The sequence below is a fragment of the Gymnodraco acuticeps genome, unplaced genomic scaffold (genome assembly GCF_902827175.1).
Source record: "Gymnodraco acuticeps unplaced genomic scaffold, fGymAcu1.1, whole genome shotgun sequence".
NCBI lineage: Eukaryota > Metazoa > Chordata > Actinopteri > Perciformes > Bathydraconidae > Gymnodraco > Gymnodraco acuticeps.
In genome coordinates this window covers 1-23,492 of record NW_022991335.1, presented here as the reverse complement: position 1 = coordinate 23,492, position 23,492 = coordinate 1, and the positions used below count along the sequence as shown (strand labels likewise).

The 23,492-nt window shown below is 46.2% G+C and overlaps 14 non-coding genes and 1 pseudogene across 14 annotated transcripts; 8 read left to right on the top strand and 7 right to left on the bottom strand.

Moving 5' to 3' along the window:
- The first annotated feature begins 383 nt into the window (after window positions 1-383).
- Window positions 384-500, top strand: LOC117562602. The gene has a single exon (XR_004571584.1). It is a non-coding gene; the product is annotated as a U5 spliceosomal RNA (small nuclear RNA).
- Window positions 501-648: 148 nt separating this feature from the next.
- On the top strand, window positions 649-839 carry LOC117562588. The gene has a single exon (XR_004571571.1). It is a non-coding gene; the product is annotated as a U2 spliceosomal RNA (small nuclear RNA).
- Window positions 840-1,158: 319 nt separating this feature from the next.
- LOC117562583 lies at window positions 1,159-1,317 on the bottom strand. Its single transcript, XR_004571568.1, has one exon. It is a non-coding gene; the product is annotated as a U1 spliceosomal RNA (small nuclear RNA).
- A 3,513-nt stretch (window positions 1,318-4,830) lies between these two features.
- LOC117562586 lies at window positions 4,831-4,965 on the top strand (annotated as a pseudogene).
- A 319-nt stretch (window positions 4,966-5,284) lies between these two features.
- Window positions 5,285-5,475, bottom strand: LOC117562587. The gene has a single exon (XR_004571570.1). It is a non-coding gene; the product is annotated as a U2 spliceosomal RNA (small nuclear RNA).
- Window positions 5,476-5,623: 148 nt separating this feature from the next.
- Window positions 5,624-5,740, bottom strand: LOC117562611. Its single transcript, XR_004571593.1, has one exon. It is a non-coding gene; the product is annotated as a U5 spliceosomal RNA (small nuclear RNA).
- Window positions 5,741-6,199: 459 nt separating this feature from the next.
- trnag-gcc lies at window positions 6,200-6,270 on the top strand. Its single transcript has one exon. It is a non-coding gene; the product is annotated as a tRNA-Gly (tRNA).
- A 3,676-nt stretch (window positions 6,271-9,946) lies between these two features.
- LOC117562581 lies at window positions 9,947-10,110 on the top strand. The gene has a single exon (XR_004571567.1). It is a non-coding gene; the product is annotated as a U1 spliceosomal RNA (small nuclear RNA).
- Window positions 10,111-10,431: 321 nt separating this feature from the next.
- LOC117562597 lies at window positions 10,432-10,622 on the bottom strand. Its single transcript, XR_004571580.1, has one exon. It is a non-coding gene; the product is annotated as a U2 spliceosomal RNA (small nuclear RNA).
- A 148-nt stretch (window positions 10,623-10,770) lies between these two features.
- Window positions 10,771-10,887, bottom strand: LOC117562601. Its single transcript, XR_004571583.1, has one exon. It is a non-coding gene; the product is annotated as a U5 spliceosomal RNA (small nuclear RNA).
- A 459-nt stretch (window positions 10,888-11,346) lies between these two features.
- Window positions 11,347-11,417, top strand: trnag-gcc. Its single transcript has one exon. It is a non-coding gene; the product is annotated as a tRNA-Gly (tRNA).
- A 4,327-nt stretch (window positions 11,418-15,744) lies between these two features.
- Window positions 15,745-15,908, top strand: LOC117562613. Its single transcript, XR_004571595.1, has one exon. It is a non-coding gene; the product is annotated as a U1 spliceosomal RNA (small nuclear RNA).
- Window positions 15,909-16,227: 319 nt separating this feature from the next.
- On the bottom strand, window positions 16,228-16,418 carry LOC117562596. The gene has a single exon (XR_004571579.1). It is a non-coding gene; the product is annotated as a U2 spliceosomal RNA (small nuclear RNA).
- A 148-nt stretch (window positions 16,419-16,566) lies between these two features.
- LOC117562600 lies at window positions 16,567-16,683 on the bottom strand. Its single transcript, XR_004571582.1, has one exon. It is a non-coding gene; the product is annotated as a U5 spliceosomal RNA (small nuclear RNA).
- A 459-nt stretch (window positions 16,684-17,142) lies between these two features.
- On the top strand, window positions 17,143-17,213 carry trnag-gcc. The gene has a single exon. It is a non-coding gene; the product is annotated as a tRNA-Gly (tRNA).
- The last annotated feature ends 6,279 nt before the right edge of the window (window positions 17,214-23,492 follow it).

Here is a 23,492-nt window from a genome sequence, read left to right as displayed (position 1 = left end):
ACGCCTCTATATTTCATTATAAGATCTATATCCGTAAAGACATTCTAGTGTTCCTCCCTTAAATGGATTTGATGTTTAGGGTCAAACTAGTGTTTTCTAATGCCGCGGAGTCAGCACGTATAACATGCCACACAACTCAAGCGTATTACTAAAGAGATAGGTTCCAACCGGGGGCACAAAGTGCAGCACAAAGTGCAGCACAGCAGCAGGGGTCTTTTTTGGACTCAATGCCAAAGAAGCCACAGGTGAGAGCCACGAACCATGCTCGCGCAGCTGGGGGAAAGGGTGTGGCCTGGGATGTGGAAGTGCCAAGTGAGGGTCACCGCGAGGGCTTGGACTGGGACAACTATGGTGGTGTCTGTTCTCGAGGACAGCCTCCACAATTACTCTGGTTTCTCTTCAAAGCGTATAAGTCTTTCGCCTTTTACTAAAGACTTCCGTGGAGAGGAACACCTACGAGTTCAACCTATTTTTGGTAGGCTTGGCCATTTGGCTGAGCATTCTGAGTTTGTGAAAGACAAGAGCAGTCATTAGCACCTGGGCCATCCGAGCTACCCAGCGCCTCGGTTACGCCAGGTCAAAAGAGCCGCACCAAGACCTGCGGCGACTGCGCAACGAGTCCGTCTCCCGCAGCAAGCGTTAAGGGTCATCGCTTCTCGGCCTTTTGGCTAAGATCAAGTGTAGTATCTGTTCTTATCAGTTTAATATCTGATACGTCCCCTATACGGGGACTATATATTAAATGGATTTTTAGCACTGGGAGCTGAAAGAGGGGCTTGCCCCGTTCACTCCACGCATCGACCCGGTATTGCAGCGCCTCCGGGAACGGTGCACCCATCTCCTGCCTTGTGGAAAAACAAACAAAGACGCATCTCCAAACCAAAACAGATGGTTTCAATTGAGGGCAGAAACTGCAGCACATCAGCAGCGGATCTTTTTTGGACTCAATGCCAAAGGTGAGAAATTGAACTTGCCTTGGCTCTGGAGCGTGGCACGCAGCGTGAGGCTCACTGCAAGGGACAGAGATATTTCGAGCCCAAAGCAAGGACACGCTCTGGGGAGGACATTGGCACCAGAAAGTCTTTCCTGGAGCAAAGAAGCCGCCACACATGCAAGCCGTAGCCAGGTTGTCTTTGACCTTTTCTTCAACACTATAATCAGGGGAGAGCGCGAACGCAGTCCCCCACTACCACAAATTATGCAGTCGAGATTCCCACATTTGGGGAATTCGCAGCGGTCAGCATAGCCGGGGTGCAATGGCCGAGCCTCGCCCTGGGTGAACCAATTTTTTTCAATTTTTAGACGCTTTATTGTTTTAAGGCACATAAATTACAAAGATAAACTTGCATGTACATATTTTCTGTTTTAAAAAAAACAACACAATTATAATCCTATTACTTCAAAAATACATTTTTCTTTTTCCAACAACAATTCATTTAAAAATTCATCAAAAATGTTTAGTCTTTTTCAACAACAGTACAGTTAAAGTGCCTCAATATCTTTAGATATTTTTTATATTTAATCTTTTTTTTTTTTTTTTTTTTCTTTTTTCCCCAACAACAATTCATTTAAAGTGCATCAAATCTTCAGTTTTCCCAACAACTAAACATTTAAAGTGCATCCATCAGTTCTTTTGTTAAAAATATGGCATCAATTTTCCAGATGATTTTAATTTCGGCCTCCTTACACTTCACTCTGTCCCTGAGAATGTAGTCATGGACCATTGTGAGGCCAACCTTTACCACTGACTGTGTGGACATCTGGCATTTCTTATTTCTAAATTGACTGTTTATTTGGTTTTAAGGAAAAGGTTATAAGAGGTAGAGGCTCATTTAAGATGAATACATCCCTTCTGGAAAATCCCAGTATTGTAAGGAGATTTAAGGAAAAAATATATATGTGGTCCTCTCTTGAGATTGTTTTTGACTCTGTGGGGGACTGGTGGGAAGATTTTAAAGTGCGTACTAAGAGCTTTTTCATTGAGGAAGGTAAAAAAGAAGCAAGGAAAAAACGCTATAAATTCAAAATCCAACAAGCAAAACTACAACGACTTTACACAATGGCCTATGCAGGTTTAGATGTAGCAGAAGAGATAGCGAGGCTTAAGAGAGACATGTCACATCTTACTACAAAGGCAAGCCGTGGACTACTTACACGTAGCAGAGTACATCATATGGAAAACAACGAAAAATGTACAAGATACTTCTTTCGAAAACTAGCCCGGCCGCGAAATGTTATGGACGCAATAAAAGATAAAAATGGGAAAGAGCAGACTGATATAGATAACATACTCGCCAGTGTACACAGCTTTTACTCAGACCTCTATAAAGGTGAAGATCTAGACGAAGCAGCTTTGGCTAATCTTCTATCAAAAGTAAACAAAAAGATTAATGACCATGAAGCTATGCTGGAAAGTAGATTAACTGTAAATGAATTGACCAGAGCAATTGAGAGCATGAAGAAAAACAAGGCCCCCGGTGCCGATGGGTTGCCAAAAGAATTTTACATAACCTTTTGGACAGAATTGCAGGTCCCCCTATTGAAAATGTACAATGAGAGCCTCCTCGCGGGTAAATTACCACCATCCCTGAGAGAAGGCACAATCTCCCTGTTGTTAAAAAAAGGGGACAAAAAGGAATTAAAAAACTGGCGTCCCCTGACACTACTTGGCGTGGACAGAAAGATTTTAGCAAAGGCTTTATTTTTTCGATTACAGGACGTGGTAGAGGAAATTGTAGAAGTCGAGCAGACATGTGCAATACCAGGACGATCCATGAACGACAGCCTGGCTTTAATAAGAGACTCCTACTTATATGCTATGGACCGTAAGTTGCCACTGTGCATCTCTGGCCTGGATCTAGAAAAAGCCTTTGATAGGATTAACCATCGGTACCTTAAAGAAGTTTTGGTCAGTTTTGGTGTTGGGCCAAATTTGAGGGCCTGGACGGATCTATTGTACACAGATTGTTCAAGTAGAGTGTCCGTAAATGGTCACATAACAGCACCCTTTAAGGTTTTATCAGGGGTTAGACAAGGCTGTCCGTTATCTGTGATTTTATTCATTCTTGCTATGGAACCACTAGCTTGCGGGATAAGACAGGATCCTTTAATTCATGGCCTCCCCGTCCCGGGTAGCAGTGGGAAAGAAGCAACTGTATCCTTGTACATGGATGACATGACAATATTAAGCACAGAAAACAATTCAATTATAAAAGCTCTAGAGTGGTGTGAACTGTTTTCTCTTGCATCAGGCGCTAAGATTAACAGGTCCAAGAGTGAGATACTTTACCTTAACTGGAAAGAGGACAAAGTAGATCTGGGGTTAGTTGAAAGAAAAGAAAGGGTGACAATTTTAGGTATAGAGATTGGAAGAGGCATGGAAAATGTAAATTGGAATAGCAGACTCCCAGCAATTAAAGGGAAACTCCTTAGGTGGGAAGATAGGGCACTTACTTTTACTGGAAAAATCCTTGTCATTAAGGCGGAGATCCTTGCATCACTGACTCATCTAGCAGCCACCCTGCCTGTACCAAGAGCCTTTCAAACAACCTTGAGAAGATCAATTTTCCAATTTATCTGGGGTTCGCACCAGGAATACTTGAAAAGAGAGATCATGTATAAACCATTAGAAAAAGGAGGGAGAGCAGTCCCAGAGCTGGGGGTCAAACTGGAAGCCCTATTTTTAACACCAATTCTAAATGCTGTGTTATCTGAAAAGAACAATAGCCTCTGGACACACTTTGCAAAACTGTGGGTGGGCCGGAAGTTTATTTCTGGTACAGGCAAAAGAGCCCCTCTGAACATCCCCCATGCAGAGACTAGGCCACCATTGTATGGCAGAGCTGTGACCCTCTTTAAGAGAGCCGCCTTAGACAAATCATCTGTAGGCGTGGTGAACAGAAGTTGTGTTGAAAAAAGCCTCTCACCTCTGACCTCAAGCCTAACACCAATAGGGATATTACCAGAACAGAAATGCCTGCAAATATGGAAAAATGTAAACTCACCATTCCTCTTTAACGCCCATAAGGATTTGGCATGGAAAACAGCACATAGTTGTCTCCCAACAAAAGCGTTCCTGTACAGGAGAAGATGCTCAAAGAGTGCAAAATGCCCCATTCTAAGTTGTAGCTCCGAGGAAAATGTGGCTCATCTTTTTTGGTATTGTTCATGTGCGAAAAGGGTGTGGGGGACACTAAGGCCATGGTTAACTGCTCTTTATAGGGGACCCAATGAGCAAGATGTACTTTATGGTGATTTAGAACCCAAGGATCCTGAAAGACATCAACGGTGGTGGGCTGTAATTAATTGCTTGAAAGAAGGAATTTGGAGGTGTAGGAACTTAACCGCCTTTAAGAAATGCCAGATGTCCACACAGTCAGTGGTAAAGGTTGGCCTCACAATGGTCCATGACTACATTCTCAGGGACAGAGTGAAGTGTAAGGAGGCCGAAATTAAAATCATCTGGAAAATTGATGCCATATTTTTAACAAAAGAACTGATGGATGCACTTTAAATGTTTAGTTGTTGGGAAAACTGAAGATTTGATGCACTTTAAATGAATTGTTGTTGGGGAAAAAAGAAAAAAAAAAAAAAAAAAGATTAAATATAAAAAAATATCTAAAGATATTGAGGCACTTTAACTGTACTGTTGTTGAAAAAGACTAAACATTTTTGATGAATTTTTAAATGAATTGTTGTTGGAAAAAGAAAAATGTATTTTTGAAGTAATAGGATTATAATTGTGTTGTTTTTTTTAAAACAGAAAATATGTACATGCAAGTTTATCTTTGTAATTTATGTGCCTTAAAACAATAAAGCGTCTAAAAATTGAAAAAAAATTGGTTCACCCAGGGCGAGGCTCGGCCATTGCACCCCGGCTATGCTGACCGCTGTGAATTCCGCAAATGTGGGAATCTCGACTGCATAATTTGTGGTAGTGGGGGACTGCGTTCGCGCTCTCCCCTGATTATAGTGTTGAAGAAAAGGTCAAAGACAACCTGGCTACAGCTTGCATGTGTGGCGGCTTCTTTGCTCCAGGAAAGACTTTCTGGTGCCAATGTCCTCCCCAGAGCGTGTCCTTCCTTTGGGCTCGACATATCTCTGTCCCTTGCAGTGAGCCTCACGCTGCGTGCCACGCTCCAGAGCCAAGGCAAGTTCAATTTGTCACCTTTGGCATTGAGTCCAAAAAAGATCCGCTGCTGATGTGCTGCAGTTTCTGCCCTCAATTGAATCCATCTGTTTTGGTTTCGAGATGCGTCTTTGTTTGTTTTTCCACAAGGCAGGAGATGGGTGCACCGTTCCCGGAGGCGCTGCAATACCGGGTCGATGCGTGGAGTGAACGGGGCAAGCCCCTCTTTCAGCTCCCAGTGCTAAAAATCCATTTAATATATAGTCCCCGTATAGGGGACGTATCAGATATTAAACTGATAAGAACAGATACTACACTTGATCTTAGCCAAAAGGCCGAGAAGCGATGACCCTTAACGTTTGCTGCGGGAGACGGACTCGTTGCGCAGTCGCCGCAGGTCTTGGTGCGGCTCTTTTGACCTGGCGTAACCGAGGCGCTGGGTAGCTTGGATCGCCCAGGTGCTAATGACTGCTCTTGTCTTTGTCAAACTCAGAATGCTCAGCCAAATGGCCAAGCCTACCAAAAACAGGTTGAACTCGTAGGTGTTCCTCTCCACGGAAGTCTTTAGTAAAAGGCGAAAGACTTATACGCTTTGAAGAGAAACCAGAGTAATTGTGGAGGCTGTCCTCGAGAACAGACACCACCATAGTTGTCCCAGTCCAAGCCCTCGCGGTGACCCTCACTTGGCACTTCCACATCCCAGGCCACACCCTTTCCCCCAGCTGCGCTAGCATGGTTCGTGGCTCTCACCTGTGGCTTCTTTGGCATTGAGTCCAAAAAAGACCCCTGCTGCTGTGCTGCACTTTGTGCTGCACTTTGTGCCCCCGATTGGAACCTATCTCTTTAGTAATACGCTTGAGTTGTGTGGCATGTTATACGTGCTGACTCCGCGGCATTAGAAAACACTAGTTTGATGCTAAACATCAAATCCATTTAAGGGAGGAACACTAGAATGTCTTTACGGATATAGATCTTATAATGAAATATAGAGGCGTGGTTGCTTGAAAAACAGTCTTTGTTGGCTGAACTTTTCGCCTCAACTGCCGTATGGTGGTTTGGCTTTATAATTCAGCATTGGTGGTTCAGTGGTAGAATTCTCACCTGCCACGTGGGAGACCCGGGTCCGATTCCCGGCCAATGCAATAGACAGTTCTTTGTTGTCTGAAAATAAAGTATAATGCCTACACCACTTGGACTCTGCTACAGCAAACACACAGGTCTTTGGAGTGTACAAGTAAAGAGGGATGTTCTCCGTGCCGACTCCCATTGATTTGAGAACTCGGTGAGATGCTCGACATCAAATCACTGTAAGGGATGACCGGTGGACTGTATCCCTTCTTAAATGACTTAGAGCATATAGCATATCTGTTGAAAAAGGAGGTATCAGACTATTTTAAACAACTTTTCCCCGCCTTTGAAACACTTATTCCTGGCTTTTAGCCTGTCATTTTGCAAGATATCATTTAACATTTAAGCTCTCTTGGAGAAGGACATAATATGTCCATTTCCAGGAGAGCTTCAATGTTAAATCATATCTTGCAAAATGACAGGCTAATAATCTCTTCCAGATGTTTAAAAACTCTTTTCCCGACAATTTAAACATTATTTCTGGCTTGTAACGTGCAGTGGTAGTATCAGACTATTTAAAGGGTTACCAGGAGCATGAGAACATCCTCCACAGGAGGGTGGGTGGTGCTGTGAATAAGGCCGAATATGGATGCCGATGGGCGGACGGTAAAGCACCGCAAAATCCACCCCCCTTTAAGATTACCAGGGGCACGAGGTTCTTGAGGGTGTGATCATCTGGGTTTAGTCCGTGGGGGAGTGCTTAAGTCCGGGGGCCCGGGGACCCAAGGTGCGCGAGGTTCTGGAAGTGTGCATGTCAGGGAGAGATGCTGGAGCTGATTAGTCCGTCGTTTGGGGCTCTGTGTAGGGCCACAGAGAGGTGGTTTTCGCGCTGTGTCTCCTGGTAGTGTGAAATAGCCTGTTTGCTCATGTCAGGTAGAGATGCTGGAGCTGCTTAGTCCGTGATTTGGGGGTCTTGGAGTGGCCACAGAGAGGTGGTTTTCGCGCTCTGTCTCCTGGTAGTGTAAAATAGCCTGTTTGCTCATGTGAGGGAGCGAACCTGGAGCTGCTTAGTCCGTCATTTGGGGCTCTGTGAGCCGCCACAGAGAGGTGCATTTCATGGAAGTCTGACATAGCCTGTTTGCTCGTGTAAGGAAAAGGTCTGCCTTATGGACAGAGTTAACATGGGACTTGTCCTTCAAATGTACACATGTCCGCACAATGGAAATGTGATGTCAACTTCCAATGCAAAGTCCCTGCCACCGGCAGGACACATTTGACCAACTGTAAAGCAACACTTGGGGGTGCTCTATGCATGTGTCTGAGGGTAAAATAATCATCATTCTGTATATAAATATGTTTGTCAATATCATGGACATTTCCTTTTAAATTGGGGTCCACGAAGCTGACACAAGATACCCGCAGATAAGCACTCATCTCGGACTAAAATCCTCAATGCATAGCAGTTTTAATGGCATGCCCCCATATTTTTTTGTTATTCAGTGTTACCAGGGGCACGAACTTCTGACCGGTGTTCCCTCTCGGTTTAGTCCGTGGGGGAGTGCTTAAATGTGGGTACACAGGTTCGCCTGGTGCACAAGGTTATGGAGGTGGGGGTCTTGCTGGTGCTCAAGTGTCCATATACGTCACCCCATATTCACATCATTTTTACCCGCCTTAAGAGACACTATTTTGGGGTACAATTTATCCATTTTCACCCCATTTTTCTGGTTCTTCCAAAAGTTAACTTAGACTTTTTCTGACTCTGGAGGAATGTAACGGGAGTTGTCAGGGGACTATATCCGCCTTAAGAGACACTATTTTGGGGTACATTTTTATCAATTTTCACCCTTTTATATGGTTCTTCCAAAAGCTAACTTATACTTTGTCTGACTCTGGAGGAATGTAACGGGAGTTGTCAGGGGACTATATCCGCCTTAAGAGACACTATTTTGGGGTACATTTTTATCAATTTTCACCCTTTTATATGGTTCTTCCAAAAGCTAACTTATACTTTGTCTGACTCTGGAGGAATGTAACGGGAGTTGTCAGGGGACTGTATCCGCCTTAAGAGACACTATTTTGGGGTACATTTTTATCCATTTTCACCCTTTTATATGGTTCTTCCAAAAGTTAACTTAGACTTTTTCTGACTCTGGAGGAATGTAACGGGAGTTGTCAGGGGACTATATCCGCCTTAAGAGACACTATTTTGGGGGTACATTTTTATCCATTTTCACCCTTTTATATGGTTCTTCCAAAAGCTAACTTAGACTTTTTCTGACTCTGGAGGAATGTAACGGGAGTTGTCAGGGGACTGTATCCGCCTTAAGAGACACTATTTTGGGGTACATTTTTATCCATTTTCACCCTTTTATATGGTTCTTCCAAAAGCTAACTTAGACTTTTTCTGACCCATGTACATCACCCTGGATCTCTGCCTGTGAGTGTGGGACCAGTGACTCTGTAAGCAGCAGCCTGTCCTCTGGGTGGGAGAGAGCGAGGTGCTGGAAGGAGCTGTCTGGGTCACAGCCTGCTGCTGCTGCTCTCTCCGCCCCTGTATTCACATAACTTTTACCCAGCTTTCACACACTCATTCCTGGGTAAGAAAGCCATGTGCATCCCCCTGGATCTCTGCGTGCCTTTGAGTGTGGGACCCTGCTTACAGTCCGTCGTTTGGGGCTCTCCCGAGAGTGGAAGTCCATTGCCTCTTAATAGAGGTAAAATTAGGTCTGTCACTTTGGGTAACCGCACCACTGTCAGACGTCTCCCGAGAATGGACGTCCATTCTCTCTAAATAGGGTCAGGGTTTTTGCCAAGGGAGTTTGCGGTTTATGGAAGGACATTCCGGGTTCTTCCAGGTGCTGGGTCAAGGGACCGACCAGAGTGGTCTTCTGTCCACGGAAAAATATCGGAGAAGAGCTCCTAGCTATTTAGATGGTTAACGGTGTTCTTAGGAGAACTCCTTTCTTATGGGGGGAGTGTGACGACCCCTCCACACTACGTGGGGTGCCGTCTATTTGTGTGTGCTTTGTGGGTGTTCACAGGTTCCGGTGGTGATGAGCCGCACCTGTCGGGGATGAGACCTGCCTGATGAGCTACACCTGGGGAAAAGGTTATAGGAGGAGCCCAGCCGGATACGTCTCTCTCACTCCTCTGGGCACTTTCTCTGCGCCAGTTTCGGGGACCTGATGCTGCTGTCTATTTAGTTTGTTGTGTTGTAACAATAAACTATATTATTCTTATCTCTCGTCTCGCCTCCCTGCTCCCTGTCTCGCCTCCCTGCTTTATGTTACAGCCCACGAGCCGGGTTGTAAGAAATGACTTAGAGCATATAGCATATCTGTTGAAAAACCCACCTTGTTGACCGTGCTGTTGACCTCGCCAGCGTAGTGGTAGTTACGATGTCTTGTGAATGTGGACAGATGAGTGGTAGAATATTTGTAAGCCAAGAGGAAAACTAGGTTCCCATTCTCCGCAAATGCAACATACAGTAGCTTCACTGTTGTTTGGTATCTGTACACAATTAGAGAGTAAAGCTATTGGGTGACGATAGGCATTGAGTCCAAAAAAGACCCCTGCTGCTGTGCTGCAGTTTGTGGCCCCGATTGGAACCTATGTCTATTTCAAGCCTTATCTGTCTTTAAGGGTTAAATGTGGTTGATGGGCTGCTTTGGCCGGCTCAGAGGCAGGAACCGCCACGCCGTGTCCTTTGTCGTTGCAAGACTGCCCTGCCTCTGACCCGTCCAACTCATACTTACCTGGCAGGGGAGATACCATGATCACCAAGGTGGTTCACCCAGGGCGAGGCTCGGCCATTGCACCCCGGCTATGCTGACCGCTGCGAATTCCCCAAATGTGGGAATCTCGACTGCATAATTTGTGATAGTGGGGGACTGCGTTCGCGCTCTCCCCTGATTATAGTGTTGAAGAAAAGGTCAAAGACAACCTGGCTACGGCTTGCATGTGTGGCGGCTTCTTTGCTCCAGGAAAAGACTTTCTGGTGCCAATGTCCTCCCCAGAGCGTGTCCTTGCCTTTGGGCTCGAAATATCTCTGTCCCTTGCAGTGAGCCTCACGCTGCGTGCCACGCTCCAGAGCCAAGGCAAGTTCAATTTGTCACCTTTGGCATTGAGTCCAAAAAAGATCCGCTGCTGATGTGCTGCAGTTTCTGCCCTCAATTGAAACCATCCGTTTTGGTTTCGAGATGCGTCTTTGTTTGTTTTTCCACAAGGCAGGAGATGGGTGCACCGTTCCCGGAGGCGCTGCAATACCGGGTCGATGCGTGGAGTGAACGGGGCAAGCCCCTCTTTCAGCTCCCAGTGCTAAAAATCCATTTAATATATAGTCCCCGTACAGGGGACGTATCAGATATTAAACTGATAAGAACAGATACTACACTTGATCTTAGCCAAAAGGCCGAGAAGCGATGACCCTTAACGCTTGCTGCGGGAGACGGACTCGTTGCGCAGTCGCCGCAGGTCTTGGTGCGGCTCTTTTGACCTGGCGTAACCGAGGCGCTGGGTAGCTCGGATGGCCCAGGTGCTAATGACTGCTCTTGTCTTTCACAAACTCAGAATGCTCAGCCAAATGGCCAAGCCTACCAAAAATAGGTTGAACTCGTAGGTGTTCCTCTCCACGGAAGTCTTTAGTAAAAGGCGAAAGACTTATACGCTTTGAAGAGAAACCAGAGTAATTGTGGAGGCTGTCCTCGAGAACAGACACCACCATAGTTGTCCCAGTCCAAGCCCTCGCGGTGACCCTCACTTGGCACTTCCACATCCCAGGCCACACCCTTTCCCCCAGCTGCGCGAGCATGGTTCGTGGCTCTCACCTGTGGCTTCTTTGGCATTGAGTCCAAAAAAGACCCCTGCTGCTGTGCTGCACTTTGTGCTGCACTTTGTGCCCCCGATTGGAACCTATCTCTTTAGTAATACGCTTGAGTTGTGTGGCATGTTATACGTGCTGACTCCGCGGCATTAGAAAACACTAGTTTGACCCTAAACATCAAATCCATTTAAGGGAGGAACACTAGAATGTCTTTACGGATATAGATCTTATAATGAAATATAGAGGCGTGGTTGCTTGAAAAACAGTCTTTGTTGGCTGAACTTTTCGCCTCAACTGCCGTATGGTGGTTTGGCATTATAATTCAGCATTGGTGGTTCAGTGGTAGAATTCTCACCTGCCACGTGGGAGACCCGGGTCCGATTCCCGGCCAATGCAATAGACAGTTCTTTGTTGTCTGAAAATAAAGTATAATGCCTACACCACTTGGACTCTGCTACAGCAAACACACAGGTCTTTGGAGTGTACAAGTAAAGAGGGATGTTCTCCGTGCCGACTCCCATTGATTTGAGAACTCGGTGAGATGCTCGACATCAAATCACTGTAAGGGATGACCGGTGGACTGTATCCCTTCTTAAATGACTTAGAGCATATAGCATATCTGTTGAAAAAGGAGGTATCAGACTATTTTAAACAACTTTTCCCCGCCTTTGAAACACTTATTCCTGGCTTTTAGCCTGTCATTTTGCAAGATATGATTTAACATTGAAGCTCTCCTGGAAATGGACATATTATGTCCTTCTCCAAGAGAGCTTAAATGTTAAATGATATCTTGCAAAATGACAGGCTAATAATCTCTTCCAGATGTTTAAAAACTCTTTTCCCGACAATTTAAACATTATTTCTGGCTTGTAACGTGCAGTGGTAGTATCAGACTATTTAAAGGGTTACCAGGAGCATGAGAACATCCTCCACAGGAGGGTGGGTGGTGCTGTGAATAAGGCCGAATATGGATGCCGATGGGCGGACGGTAAAGCACCGCAAAATCCACCCCCCTTTAAGATTACCAGGGGCACGAGGTTCTTGAGGGTGTGATCATCTGGGTTTAGTCCGTGGGGGAGTGCTTAAGTCCGGGGGCCCGGGGACCCAAGGTGCGCGAGGTTCTGGAAGTGTGCATGTCAGGGAGAGATGCTGGAGCTGATTAGTCCGTCGTTTGGGGCTCTGTGTAGGGCCACAGAGAGGTGGTTTTCGCGCTGTGTCTCCTGGTAGTGTGAAATAGCCTGTTTGCTCATGTCAGGTAGAGATGCTGGAGCTGCTTAGTCCGTGATTTGGGGGTCTTGGAGTGGCCACAGAGAGGTGGTTTTCGCGCTCTGTCTCCTGGTAGTGTAAAATAGCCTGTTTGCTCATGTGAGGGAGCGAACCTGGAGCTGCTTAGTCCGTCATTTGGGGCTCTGTGAGCCGCCACAGAGAGGTGCATTTCATGGAAGTCTGACATAGCCTGTTTGCTCGTGTAAGGAAAAGGTCTGCCTTATGGACAGAGTTAACATGGGACTTGTCCTTCAAATGTACACATGTCCGCACAATGGAAATGTGATGTCAACTTCCAATGCAAAGTCCCTGCCACCGGCAGGACACATTTGACCAACTGTAAAGCAACACTTGGGGGTGCTCTATGCATGTGTCTGAGGGTAAAATAATCATCATTCTGTATATAAATATGTTTGTCAATATCATGGACATTTCCTTTTAAATTGGGGTCCACGAAGCTGACACAAGATACCCGCAGATAAGCACTCATCTCGGACTAAAATCCTCAATGCATAGCAGTTTTAATGGCATGCCCCCATATTTTTTTGTTATTCAGTGTTACCAGGGGCACGAACTTCTGACCGGTGTTCCCTCTCGGTTTAGTCCGTGGGGGAGTGCTTAAATGTGGGTACACAGGTTCGCCTGGTGCACAAGGTTATGGAGGTGGGGGTCTTGCTGGTGCTCAAGTGTCCATATACGTCACCCCATATTCACATCATTTTTACCCGCCTTAAGAGACACTATTTTGGGGTACAATTTATCCATTTTCACCCCATTTTTCTGGTTCTTCCAAAAGTTAACTTAGACTTTTTCTGACCTCTGGAGGAATGTAAACGGGAGTTGTCAGGGGACTATATCCGCCTTAAGAGACACTATTTTGGGGTACATTTTTATCAATTTTCACCCTTTTATATGGTTCTTCCAAAAGCTAACTTATACTTTGTCTGACTCTGGAGGAATGTAACGGGAGTTGTCAGGGGACTATATCCGCCTTAAGAGACACTATTTTGGGGTACATTTTTATCAATTTTCACCCTTTTATATGGTTCTTCCAAAAGCTAACTTATACTTTGTCTGACTCTGGAGGAATGTAACGGGAGTTGTCAGGGGACTATATCCGCCTTAAGAGACACTATTTTGGGGTACATTTTTATCAATTTTCACCCTTTTATATGGTTCTTCCAAAAGCTAACTTAGACTTTTTCTGACTCTGGAGGAATGTAACGGGAGTTGTCAGGGGACTATATCCGCCTTAAGAGACACTATTTTGGGGTACATTTTTATCAATTTTCACCCTTTTATATGGTTCTTCCAAAAGCTAACTTAGACTTTTTCTGACTCTGGAGGAATGTAACGGGAGTTGTCAGGGGACTATATCCGCCTTAAGAGACACTATTTTGGGGTACATTTTTATCAATTTTCACCCTTTTATATGGTTCTTCCAAAAGCTAACTTATACTTTGTCTGACTCTGGAGGAATGTAACGGGAGTTGTCAGGGGACTATATCCGCCTTAAGAGACACTATTTTGGGGTACATTTTTATCAATTTTCACCCTTTTATATGGTTCTTCCAAAAGCTAACTTATACTTTGTCTGACTCTGGAGGAATGTAACGGGAGTTGTCAGGGGACTATATCCGCCTTAAGAGACACTATTTTGGGGTACATTGTTATCAATGTTCACCCTTTTATATGTTTCTTCCAAAAGCTAACTTATACTTTGTCTGACTCTGGAGGAATGTAACGGGAGTTGTCAGGGGACTATATCCGCCTTAAGAGACACTATTTTGGGGTACATTTTTATCCATTTTCACCCTTTTATATGGTTCTTCCAAAAGCTAACTTATACTTTGTCTGACTCTGGAGGAATGTAACGGGAGTTGTCAGGGGACTATATCCGCCTTAAGAGACACTATTTTGGGGTACATTTTTATCCATTTTCACCCTTTTATATGGTTCTTCCAAAAGCTAACTTAGACTTTTTCTGACTCTGGAGGAATGTAACGGGAGTTGTCAGGGGACTGTATCCGCCTTAAGAGACACTATTTTGGGGTACATTTTTATCCATTTTCACCCTTTTATATGGTTCTTCCAAAAGCTAACTTAGACTTTTTCTGACCCATGTACATCACCCTGGATCTCTGCCTGTGAGTGTGGGACCAGTGACTCTGTAAGCAGCAGCCTGTCCTCTGGGTGGGAGAGAGCGAGGTGCTGGAAGGAGCTGTCTGGGTCACAGCCTGCTGCTGCTGCTCTCTCCGCCCCTGTATTCACATAACTTTTACCCAGCTTTCACACACTCATTCCTGGGTAAGAAAGCCATGTGCATCCCCCTGGATCTCTGCGTGCCTTTGAGTGTGGGACCCTGCTTACAGTCCGTCGTTTGGGGCTCTCCCGAGAGTGGAAGTCCATTGCCTCTTAATAGAGGTAAAATTAGGTCTGTCACTTTGGGTAACCGCACCACTGTCAGACGTCTCCCGAGAATGGACGTCCATTCTCTCTAAATAGGGTCAGGGTTTTTGCCAAGGGAGTTTGCGGTTTATGGAAGGACATTCCGGGTTCTTCCAGGTGCTGGGTCAAGGGACCGACCAGAGTGGTCTTCTGTCCACGGAAAAATATCGGAGAAGAGCTCCTAGCTATTTAGATGGTTAACGGTGTTCTTAGGAGAACTCCTTTCTTATGGGGGGAGTGTGACGACCCCTCCACACTACGTGGGGTGCCGTCTATTTGTGTGTGCTTTGTGGGTGTTCACAGGTTCCGGTGGTGATGAGCCGCACCTGTCGGGGATGAGACCTGCCTGATGAGCTACACCTGGGGAAAAGGTTATAGGAGGAGCCCAGCCGGATACGTCTCTCTCACTCCTCTGGGCACTTTCTCTGCGCCAGTTTCGGGGACCTGATGCTGCTGTCTATTTAGTTTGTTGTGTTGTAACAATAAACTATATTATTCTTATCTCTCGTCTCGCCTCCCTGCTCCCTGTCTCGCCTCCCTGCTTTATGTTACAGCCCACGAGCCGGGTTGTAAGAAATGACTTAGAGCATATAGCATATCTGTTGAAAAACCCACCTTGTTGACCGTGCTGTTGACCTCGCCAGCGTAGTGGTAGTTACGATGTCTTGTGAATGTGGACAGATGAGTGGTAGAATATTTGTAAGCCAAGAGGAAAACTTGGTTCCCATTCTCCGCAAATGCAACATACAGTAGCTTCACTGTTGTTTGGTATCTGTACACAATTAGAGAGTAAAGCTATTGGGTGACGATAGGCATTGAGTCCAAAAAAGACCCCTGCTGCTGTGCTGCAGTTTGTGGCCCCGATTGGAACCTATGTCTATTTCAAGCCTTATCTGTCTTTAAGGGTTAAATGTGGTTGATGGGCTGCTTTGGCCGGCTCAGAGGCAGGAACCGCCACGCCGTGTCCTTTGTCGTTGCAAGACTGCCCTGCCTCTGACCCGTCCAACTCATACTTACCTGGCAGGGGAGATACCATGATCACCAAGGTGGTTCACCCAGGGCGAGGCTCGGCCATTGCACCCCGGCTATGCTGACCGCTGCGAATTCCCCAAATGTGGGAATCTCGACTGCATAATTTGTGATAGTGGGGGACTGCGTTCGCGCTCTCCCCTGATTATAGTGTTGAAGAAAAGGTCAAAGACAACCTGGCTACGGCTTGCATGTGTGGCGGCTTCTTTGCTCCAGAAAAGACTTTCTGGTGCCAATGTCCTCCCCAGAGCGTGTCCTTCCTTTGGGCTCGAAATATCTCTGTCCCTTGCAGTGAGCCTCACGCTGCGTGCCACGCTCCAGAGCCAAGGCAAGTTCAATTTGTCACCTTTGGCATTGAGTCCAAAAAAGATCCGCTGCTGATGTGCTGCAGTTTCTGCCCTCAATTGAAACCATCCGTTTTGGTTTCGAGATGCGTCTTTGTTTGTTTTTCCACAAGGCAGGAGATGGGTGCACCGTTCCCGGAGGCGCTGCAATACCGGGTCGATGCGTGGAGTGAACGGGGCAAGCCCCTCTTTCAGCTCCCAGTGCTAAAAATCCATTTAATATATAGTCCCCGTACAGGGGACGTATCAGATATTAAACTGATAAGAACAGATACTACACTTGATCTTAGCCAAAAGGCCGAGAAGCGATGACCCTTAACGCTTGCTGCGGGAGACGGACTCGTTGCGCAGTCGCCGCAGGTCTTGGTGCGGCTCTTTTGACCTGGCGTAACCGAGGCGCTGGGTAGCTCGGATGGCCCAGGTGCTAATGACTGCTCTTGTCTTTCACAAACTCAGAATGCTCAGCCAAATGGCCAAGCCTACCAAAAATAGGTTGAACTCGTAGGTGTTCCTCTCCACGGAAGTCTTTAGTAAAAGGCGAAAGACTTATACGCTTTGAAGAGAAACCAGAGTAATTGTGGAGGCTGTCCTCGAGAACAGACACCACCATAGTTGTCCCAGTCCAAGCCCTCGCGGTGACCCTCACTTGGCACTTCCACATCCCAGGCCACACCCTTTCCCCCAGCTGCGCGAGCATGGTTCGTGGCTCTCACCTGTGGCTTCTTTGGCATTGAGTCCAAAAAAGACCCCTGCTGCTGTGCTGCACTTTGTGCTGCACTTTGTGCCCCCGATTGGAACCTATCTCTTTAGTAATACGCTTGAGTTGTGTGGCATGTTATACGTGCTGACTCCGCGGCATTAGAAAACACTAGTTTGACCCTAAACATCAAATCCATTTAAGGGAGGAACACTAGAATGTCTTTACGGATATAGATCTTATAATGAAATATAGAGGCGTGGTTGCTTGAAAAACAGTCTTTGTTGGCTGAACTTTTCGCCTCAACTGCCGTATGGTGGTTTGGCTTTATAATTCAGCATTGGTGGTTCAGTGGTAGAATTCTCACCTGCCACGTGGGAGACCCGGGTCCGATTCCCGGCCAATGCAATAGACAGTTCTTTGTTGTCTGAAAATAAAGTATAATGCCTACACCACTTGGACTCTGCTACAGCAAACACACAGGTCTTTGGAGTGTACAAGTAAAGAGGGATGTTCTCCGTGCCGACTCCCATTGATTTGAGAACTCGGTGAGATGCTCGACATCAAATCACTGTAAGGGATGACCGGTGGACTGTATCCCTTCTTAAATGACTTAGAGCATATAGCATATCTGTTGAAAAAGGAGGTATCAGACTATTTTAAACAACTTTTCCCCGCCTTTGAAACACTTATTCCTGGCTTTTAGCCTGTCATTTTGCAAGATATGATTTAACATTGAAGCTCTCCTGGAAATGGACATATTATGTCCTTCTCCAAGAGAGCTTAAATGTTAAATGATATCTTGCAAAATGACAGGCTAATAATCTCTTCCAGATGTTTAAAAACTATTTTCCCGACAATTTAAACATTATTTCTGGCTTGTAACGTGCAGTGGTAGTATCAGACTATTTAAAGGGTTACCAGGAGCATGAGAACATCCTCCACAGGAGGGTGGGTGGTGCTGTGAATAAGGCCGAATATGGATGCCGATGGGCGGACGGTAAAGCACCGCAAAATCCACCCCCCTTTAAGATTACCAGGGGCACGAGGTTCTTGAGGGTGTGATCATCTGGGTTTAGTCCGTGGGGGAGTGCTTAAGTCCGGGGGCCCGGGGACCCAAGGTGCGCGAGGTTCTGGAAGTGTGCATGTCAGGGAGAGATGCTGGAGCTGATTAGTCCGTCGTTTGGGGCTCTGTGTAGGGCCACAGAGAGGTGGTTTTCGCGCTGTGTCTCCTGGTAGTGTGAAATAGCCTGTTTGCTCATGTCAGGTAGAGATGCTGGAGCTGCTTAGTCCGTGATTTGGGGGTCTTGGAGTGGCCACAGAGAGGTGGTTTTCGCGCTCTGTCTCCTGGTAGTGTAAAATAGCCTGTTTGCTCATGTGAGGGAGCGAACCTGGAGCTGCTTAGTCCGTCATTTGGGGCTCTGTGAGCCGCCACAGAGAGGTGCATTTCATGGAAGTCTGACATAGCCTGTTTGCTCGTGTAAGGAAAAGGTCTGCCTTATGGACAGAGTTAACATGGGACTTGTCCTTCAAATGTACACATGTCCGCACAATGGAAATGTGATGTCAACTTCCAATGCAAAGTCCCTGCCACCGGCAGGACACATTTGACCAACTGTAAAGCAACACTTGGGGGTGCTCTATGCATGTGTCTGAGGGTAAAATAATCATCATTCTGTATATAAATATGTTTGTCAATATCATGGACATTTCCTTTTAAATTGGGGTCCACGAAGCTGACACAAGATACCCGCAGATAAGCACTCATCTCGGACTAAAATCCTCAATGCATAGCAGTTTTAATGGCATGCCCCCATATTTTTTTGTTATTCAGTGTTACCAGGGGCACGAACTTCTGACCGGTGTTCCCTCTCGGTTTAGTCCGTGGGGGAGTGCTTAAATGTGGGTACACAGGTTCGCCTGGTGCACAAGGTTATGGAGGTGGGGGTCTTGCTGGTGCTCAAGTGTCCATATACGTCACCCCATATTCACATCATTTTTACCCGCCTTAAGAGACACTATTTTGGGGTACAATTTATCCATTTTCACCCCATTTTTCTGGTTCTTCCAAAAGTTAACTTAGACTTTTTCTGACTCTGGAGGAATGAAACGGGAGTTGTCAGGGGACTATATCCGCCTTAAGAGACACTATTTTGGGGTACATTTTTATCAATTTTCACCCTTTTATATGGTTCTTCCAAAAGCTAACTTATACTTTGTCTGACTCTGGAGGAATGTAACGGGAGTTGTCAGGGGACTGTATCCGCCTTAAGAGACACTATTTTGGGGTACATTTTTATCCATTTTCACCCTTTTATATGGTTCTTCCAAAAGTTAACTTAGACTTTTTCTGACTCTGGAGGAATGAAACGGGAGTTGTCAGGGGACTATATCCGCCTTAAGAGACACTATTTTGGGGTACATTTTTATCAATTTTCACCCTTTTATATGGTTCTTCCAAAAGCTAACTTATACTTTGTCTGACTCTGGAGGAATGTAACGGGAGTTGTCAGGGGACTGTATCCGCCTTAAGAGACACTATTTTGGGGTACATTTTTATCCATTTTCACCCTTTTATATGGTTCTTCCAAAAGTTAACTTAGACTTTTTCTGACTCTGGAGGAATGTAACGGGAGTTGTCAGGGGACTATATCCGCCTTAAGAGACACTATTTTGGGGTACATTTTTATCCATTTTCACCCTTTTATATGGTTCTTCCAAAAGCTAACTTAGACTTTTTCTGACTCTGGAGGAATGTAACGGGAGTTGTCAGGGGACTGTATCCGCCTTAAGAGACACTATTTTGGGGTACATTTTTATCCATTTTCACCCTTTTATATGGTTCTTCCAAAAGCTAACTTAGACTTTTTCTGACCCATGTACATCACCCTGGATCTCTGCCTGTGAGTGTGGGACCAGTGACTCTGTAAGCAGCAGCCTGTCCTCTGGGTGGGAGAGAGCGAGGTGCTGGAAGGAGCTGTCTGGGTCACAGCCTGCTGCTGCTGCTCTCTCCGCCCCTGTATTCACATAACTTTTACCCAGCTTTCACACACTCATTCCTGGGTAAGAAAGCCATGTGCATCCCCCTGGATCTCTGCGTGCCTTTGAGTGTGGGACCCTGCTTACAGTCCGTCGTTTGGGGCTCTCCCGAGAGTGGAAGTCCATTGCCTCTTAATAGAGGTAAAATTAGGTCTGTCACTTTGGGTAACCGCACCACTGTCAGACGTCTCCCGAGAATGGACGTCCATTCTCTCTAAATAGGGTCAGGGTTTTTGCCAAGGGAGTTTGCGGTTTATGGAAGGACATTCCGGGTTCTTCCAGGTGCTGGGTCAAGGGACCGACCAGAGTGGTCTTCTGTCCACGGAAAAATATCGGAGAAGAGCTCCTAGCTATTTAGATGGTTAACGGTGTTCTTAGGAGAACTCCTTTCTTATGGGGGGAGTGTGACGACCCCTCCACACTACGTGGGGTGCCGTCTATTTGTGTGTGCTTTGTGGGTGTTCACAGGTTCCGGTGGTGATGAGCCGCACCTGTCGGGGATGAGACCTGCCTGATGAGCTACACCTGGGGAAAAGGTTATAGGAGGAGCCCAGCCGGATACGTCTCTCTCACTCCTCTGGGCACTTTCTCTGCGCCAGTTTCGGGGACCTGATGCTGCTGTCTATTTAGTTTGTTGTGTTGTAACAATAAACTATATTATTCTTATCTCTCGTCTCGCCTCCCTGCTCCCTGTCTCGCCTCCCTGCTTTATGTTACAGCCCACGAGCCGGGTTGTAAGAAATGACTTAGAGCATATAGCATATCTGTTGAAAAACCCACCTTGTTGACCGTGCTGTTGACCTCGCCAGCGTAGTGGTAGTTACGATGTCTTGTGAATGTGGACAGATGAGTGGTAGAATATTTGTAAGCCAAGAGGAAAAACTTGGTTCCCATTCTCCGCAAATGCAACATACAGTAGCTTCACTGTTGTTTGGTATCTGTACACAATTAGAGAGTAAAGCTATTGGGTGACGATAGGCATTGAGTCCAAAAAAGACCCCTGCTGCTGTGCTGCAGTTTGTGGCCCCGATTGGAACCTATGTCTATTTCAAGCCTTATCTGTCTTTAAGGGTTAAATGTGGTTGATGGGCTGCTTTGGCCGGCTCAGAGGCAGGAACCGCCACGCCGTGTCCTTTGTCGTTGCAAGACTGCCCTGCCTCTGACCCGTCCAACTCATACTTACCTGGCAGGGGAGATACCATGATCACCAAGGTGGTGGGTCTCCTTTGGCTTTGTTGCTGTCGTGCGGTGTAAGGGGCGCAATAAAGTATCTGTCGTGGTAACCCAAGACCAGTGGGTTCACCATGGCTTCAAACCAGACCAATCGCCGGAACGCTGTTCGTTTTGACCTTCTGGAAGATCTACAGATGGACCGCTTGCAGTTCAGCCGACACATCCTGCAGAAAGAGCTTGATATTTCATCAAACCATCTGGAATACATCTTTGCGTTACCCTGGGAAAAGATATTGAGGTCATCTTCACACCAGCCAACACTTCCAAAACTGCCTGGAAAGATTTGAAAAGAAGAAAACGTCATGATCAGGCTTTGATAAGATCAGCATGACACCACTTGCCGAAAGGGACCTGAAAACTGTTTATGTGATGATATTTCAGAAAAAGTCAGGAACCAGGATGTCTGGCTTGGATGACAAGATACGGTGAAGTACAAAATGCAATAGAGGTGATGGACATTGATGGAATAAAAACCGGGTCTAGACGTTTCCAGGTCCGTCTCCAACGACAGGATGGGTGCTGAGACACATTCCCACAACACCATACAGTTGGGAGCCTTCAGGGGTTCTGTCTTCTACTATGGGCATGCCAAAAGAATGCAGGAAGTGTGGCAGTCTAGACCACCTTGCAGCAGACTGTAGCCGGAATATCTGCAGGATCTGCAAAGCAACAGACCACTCATCAGCAAATTGCCCAACCCCTGTCAAGTGCAACCTCTGCTCCTCCGAAAACCATCGCTTCAAAGACTGCCCGCATGCTTACTCCAACCGGGTGAAACTTTCACTTTTTGAAACCCCTGAAGCCAGAGAGGAGGAACACGCAAATGAGGAACTAGAACTCAGTCAGACTTCCCGCTCAGACACCAACCAAGAACCATCAAACAATGTCTCTCAGCAGCCAATACAAGAGCCCATTCAAGACCAAGAGGAGACAATAGGAGGTGAATCGATCATCGACTGGAGCGATAACACAGTGGAAGACATCATAGGCACGACCTACATCCCCCTCCCTATGGTCCACGCTACAGTCCAGAAGGCAGATCCACTGCCCAACCACGACCCAGGTACCAGAAACGGGAGGAACCCAGGGACCCTTCAAGATGCCGAGAATACACTAGATTCCATAATGACAAACCTCACCACTCCTCAACCCCAGGGGGAGGAAGTACTCAGGGAGGACCCCCCTGATAAAGCACAGGCAAGTGTCCCTTTGGTCCTACCTATTGCCATCAACCAGACAAAAGAAGCAAGGGATTCAACATCACAGAAACGCCCGCAGGAGTCACCACAGTCAGATGAACCCTCCCCCCCCTACGGGGACTCTCCCTCCCCAACCTCAAATCCCTTACTTGAGCCCGAGGATGTAGTTGCCGCCCCTTCGGCTACATCCATAAAAAATATCTATCTGGATAAGGAAAGGGCTATAAAATCCAAGAAAAAGAGATCAAAGAAAACGCCCAATGGTGACACTTTGAAAACCATGCCGCCCTGCTTTCTCCCATTTGCTCCGTATGCCCCCCATTTCCATTGCATCTCTCAACACAAGAGGCCTAAATGATCCTGTAAAATGTCAATCAGCCTTCACGTTTCTACATTCAGAAAATCATGACATCTGCCTACTCCAGGAAGGTAATATAAATTATAGGGACAATTACAAGATGTTTGAGGACAGATGGAGCCATGGACAATCAGTGTGGTCGGGCGATAACAAAAACCGGTCTTCTGGGGTTGCAATCTTATTTAAAGGGAATCATTTTGACATTCAGAGGGTACAACGCATATCAGATGGTAGAATTCTCTGTGTAGATGTTGGGGGGGGTCAAACTGGAAGCCCTATTTTTAACACCAATTCTAAATGCTGTGTTATCTGAAAAGAACAATAGCCTCTGGACACACTTTGCAAAACTGTGGGTGGGCCGGAAGTTTATTTCTGGTACAGGCAAAAGAGCCCCTCTGAACATCCCCCATGCAGAGACTAGGCCACCATTGTATGGCAGAGCTGTGACCCTCTTTAAGAGAGCCGCCTTAGACAAATCATCTGTAGGCGTGGTGAACAGAAGTTGTGTTGAAAAAAGCCTCTCACCTCTGACCTCAAGCCTAACACCAATAGGGATATTACCAGAACAGAAATGCCTGCAAATATGGAAAAATGTAAACTCACCATTCCTCTTTAACGCCCATAAGGATTTGGCATGGAAAACAGCACATAGTTGTCTCCCAACAAAAGCGTTCCTGTACAGGAGAAGATGCTCAAAGAGTGCAAAATGCCCCATTTTAAGTTGTAGCTCCGAGGAAAATGTGGCTCATCTTTTTTGGTATTGTTCATGTGCGAAAAGGGTGTGGGGGACACTAAGGCCATGGTTAACTGCTCTTTATAGGGGACCCAATGAGCAAGATGTACTTTATGGTGATTTAG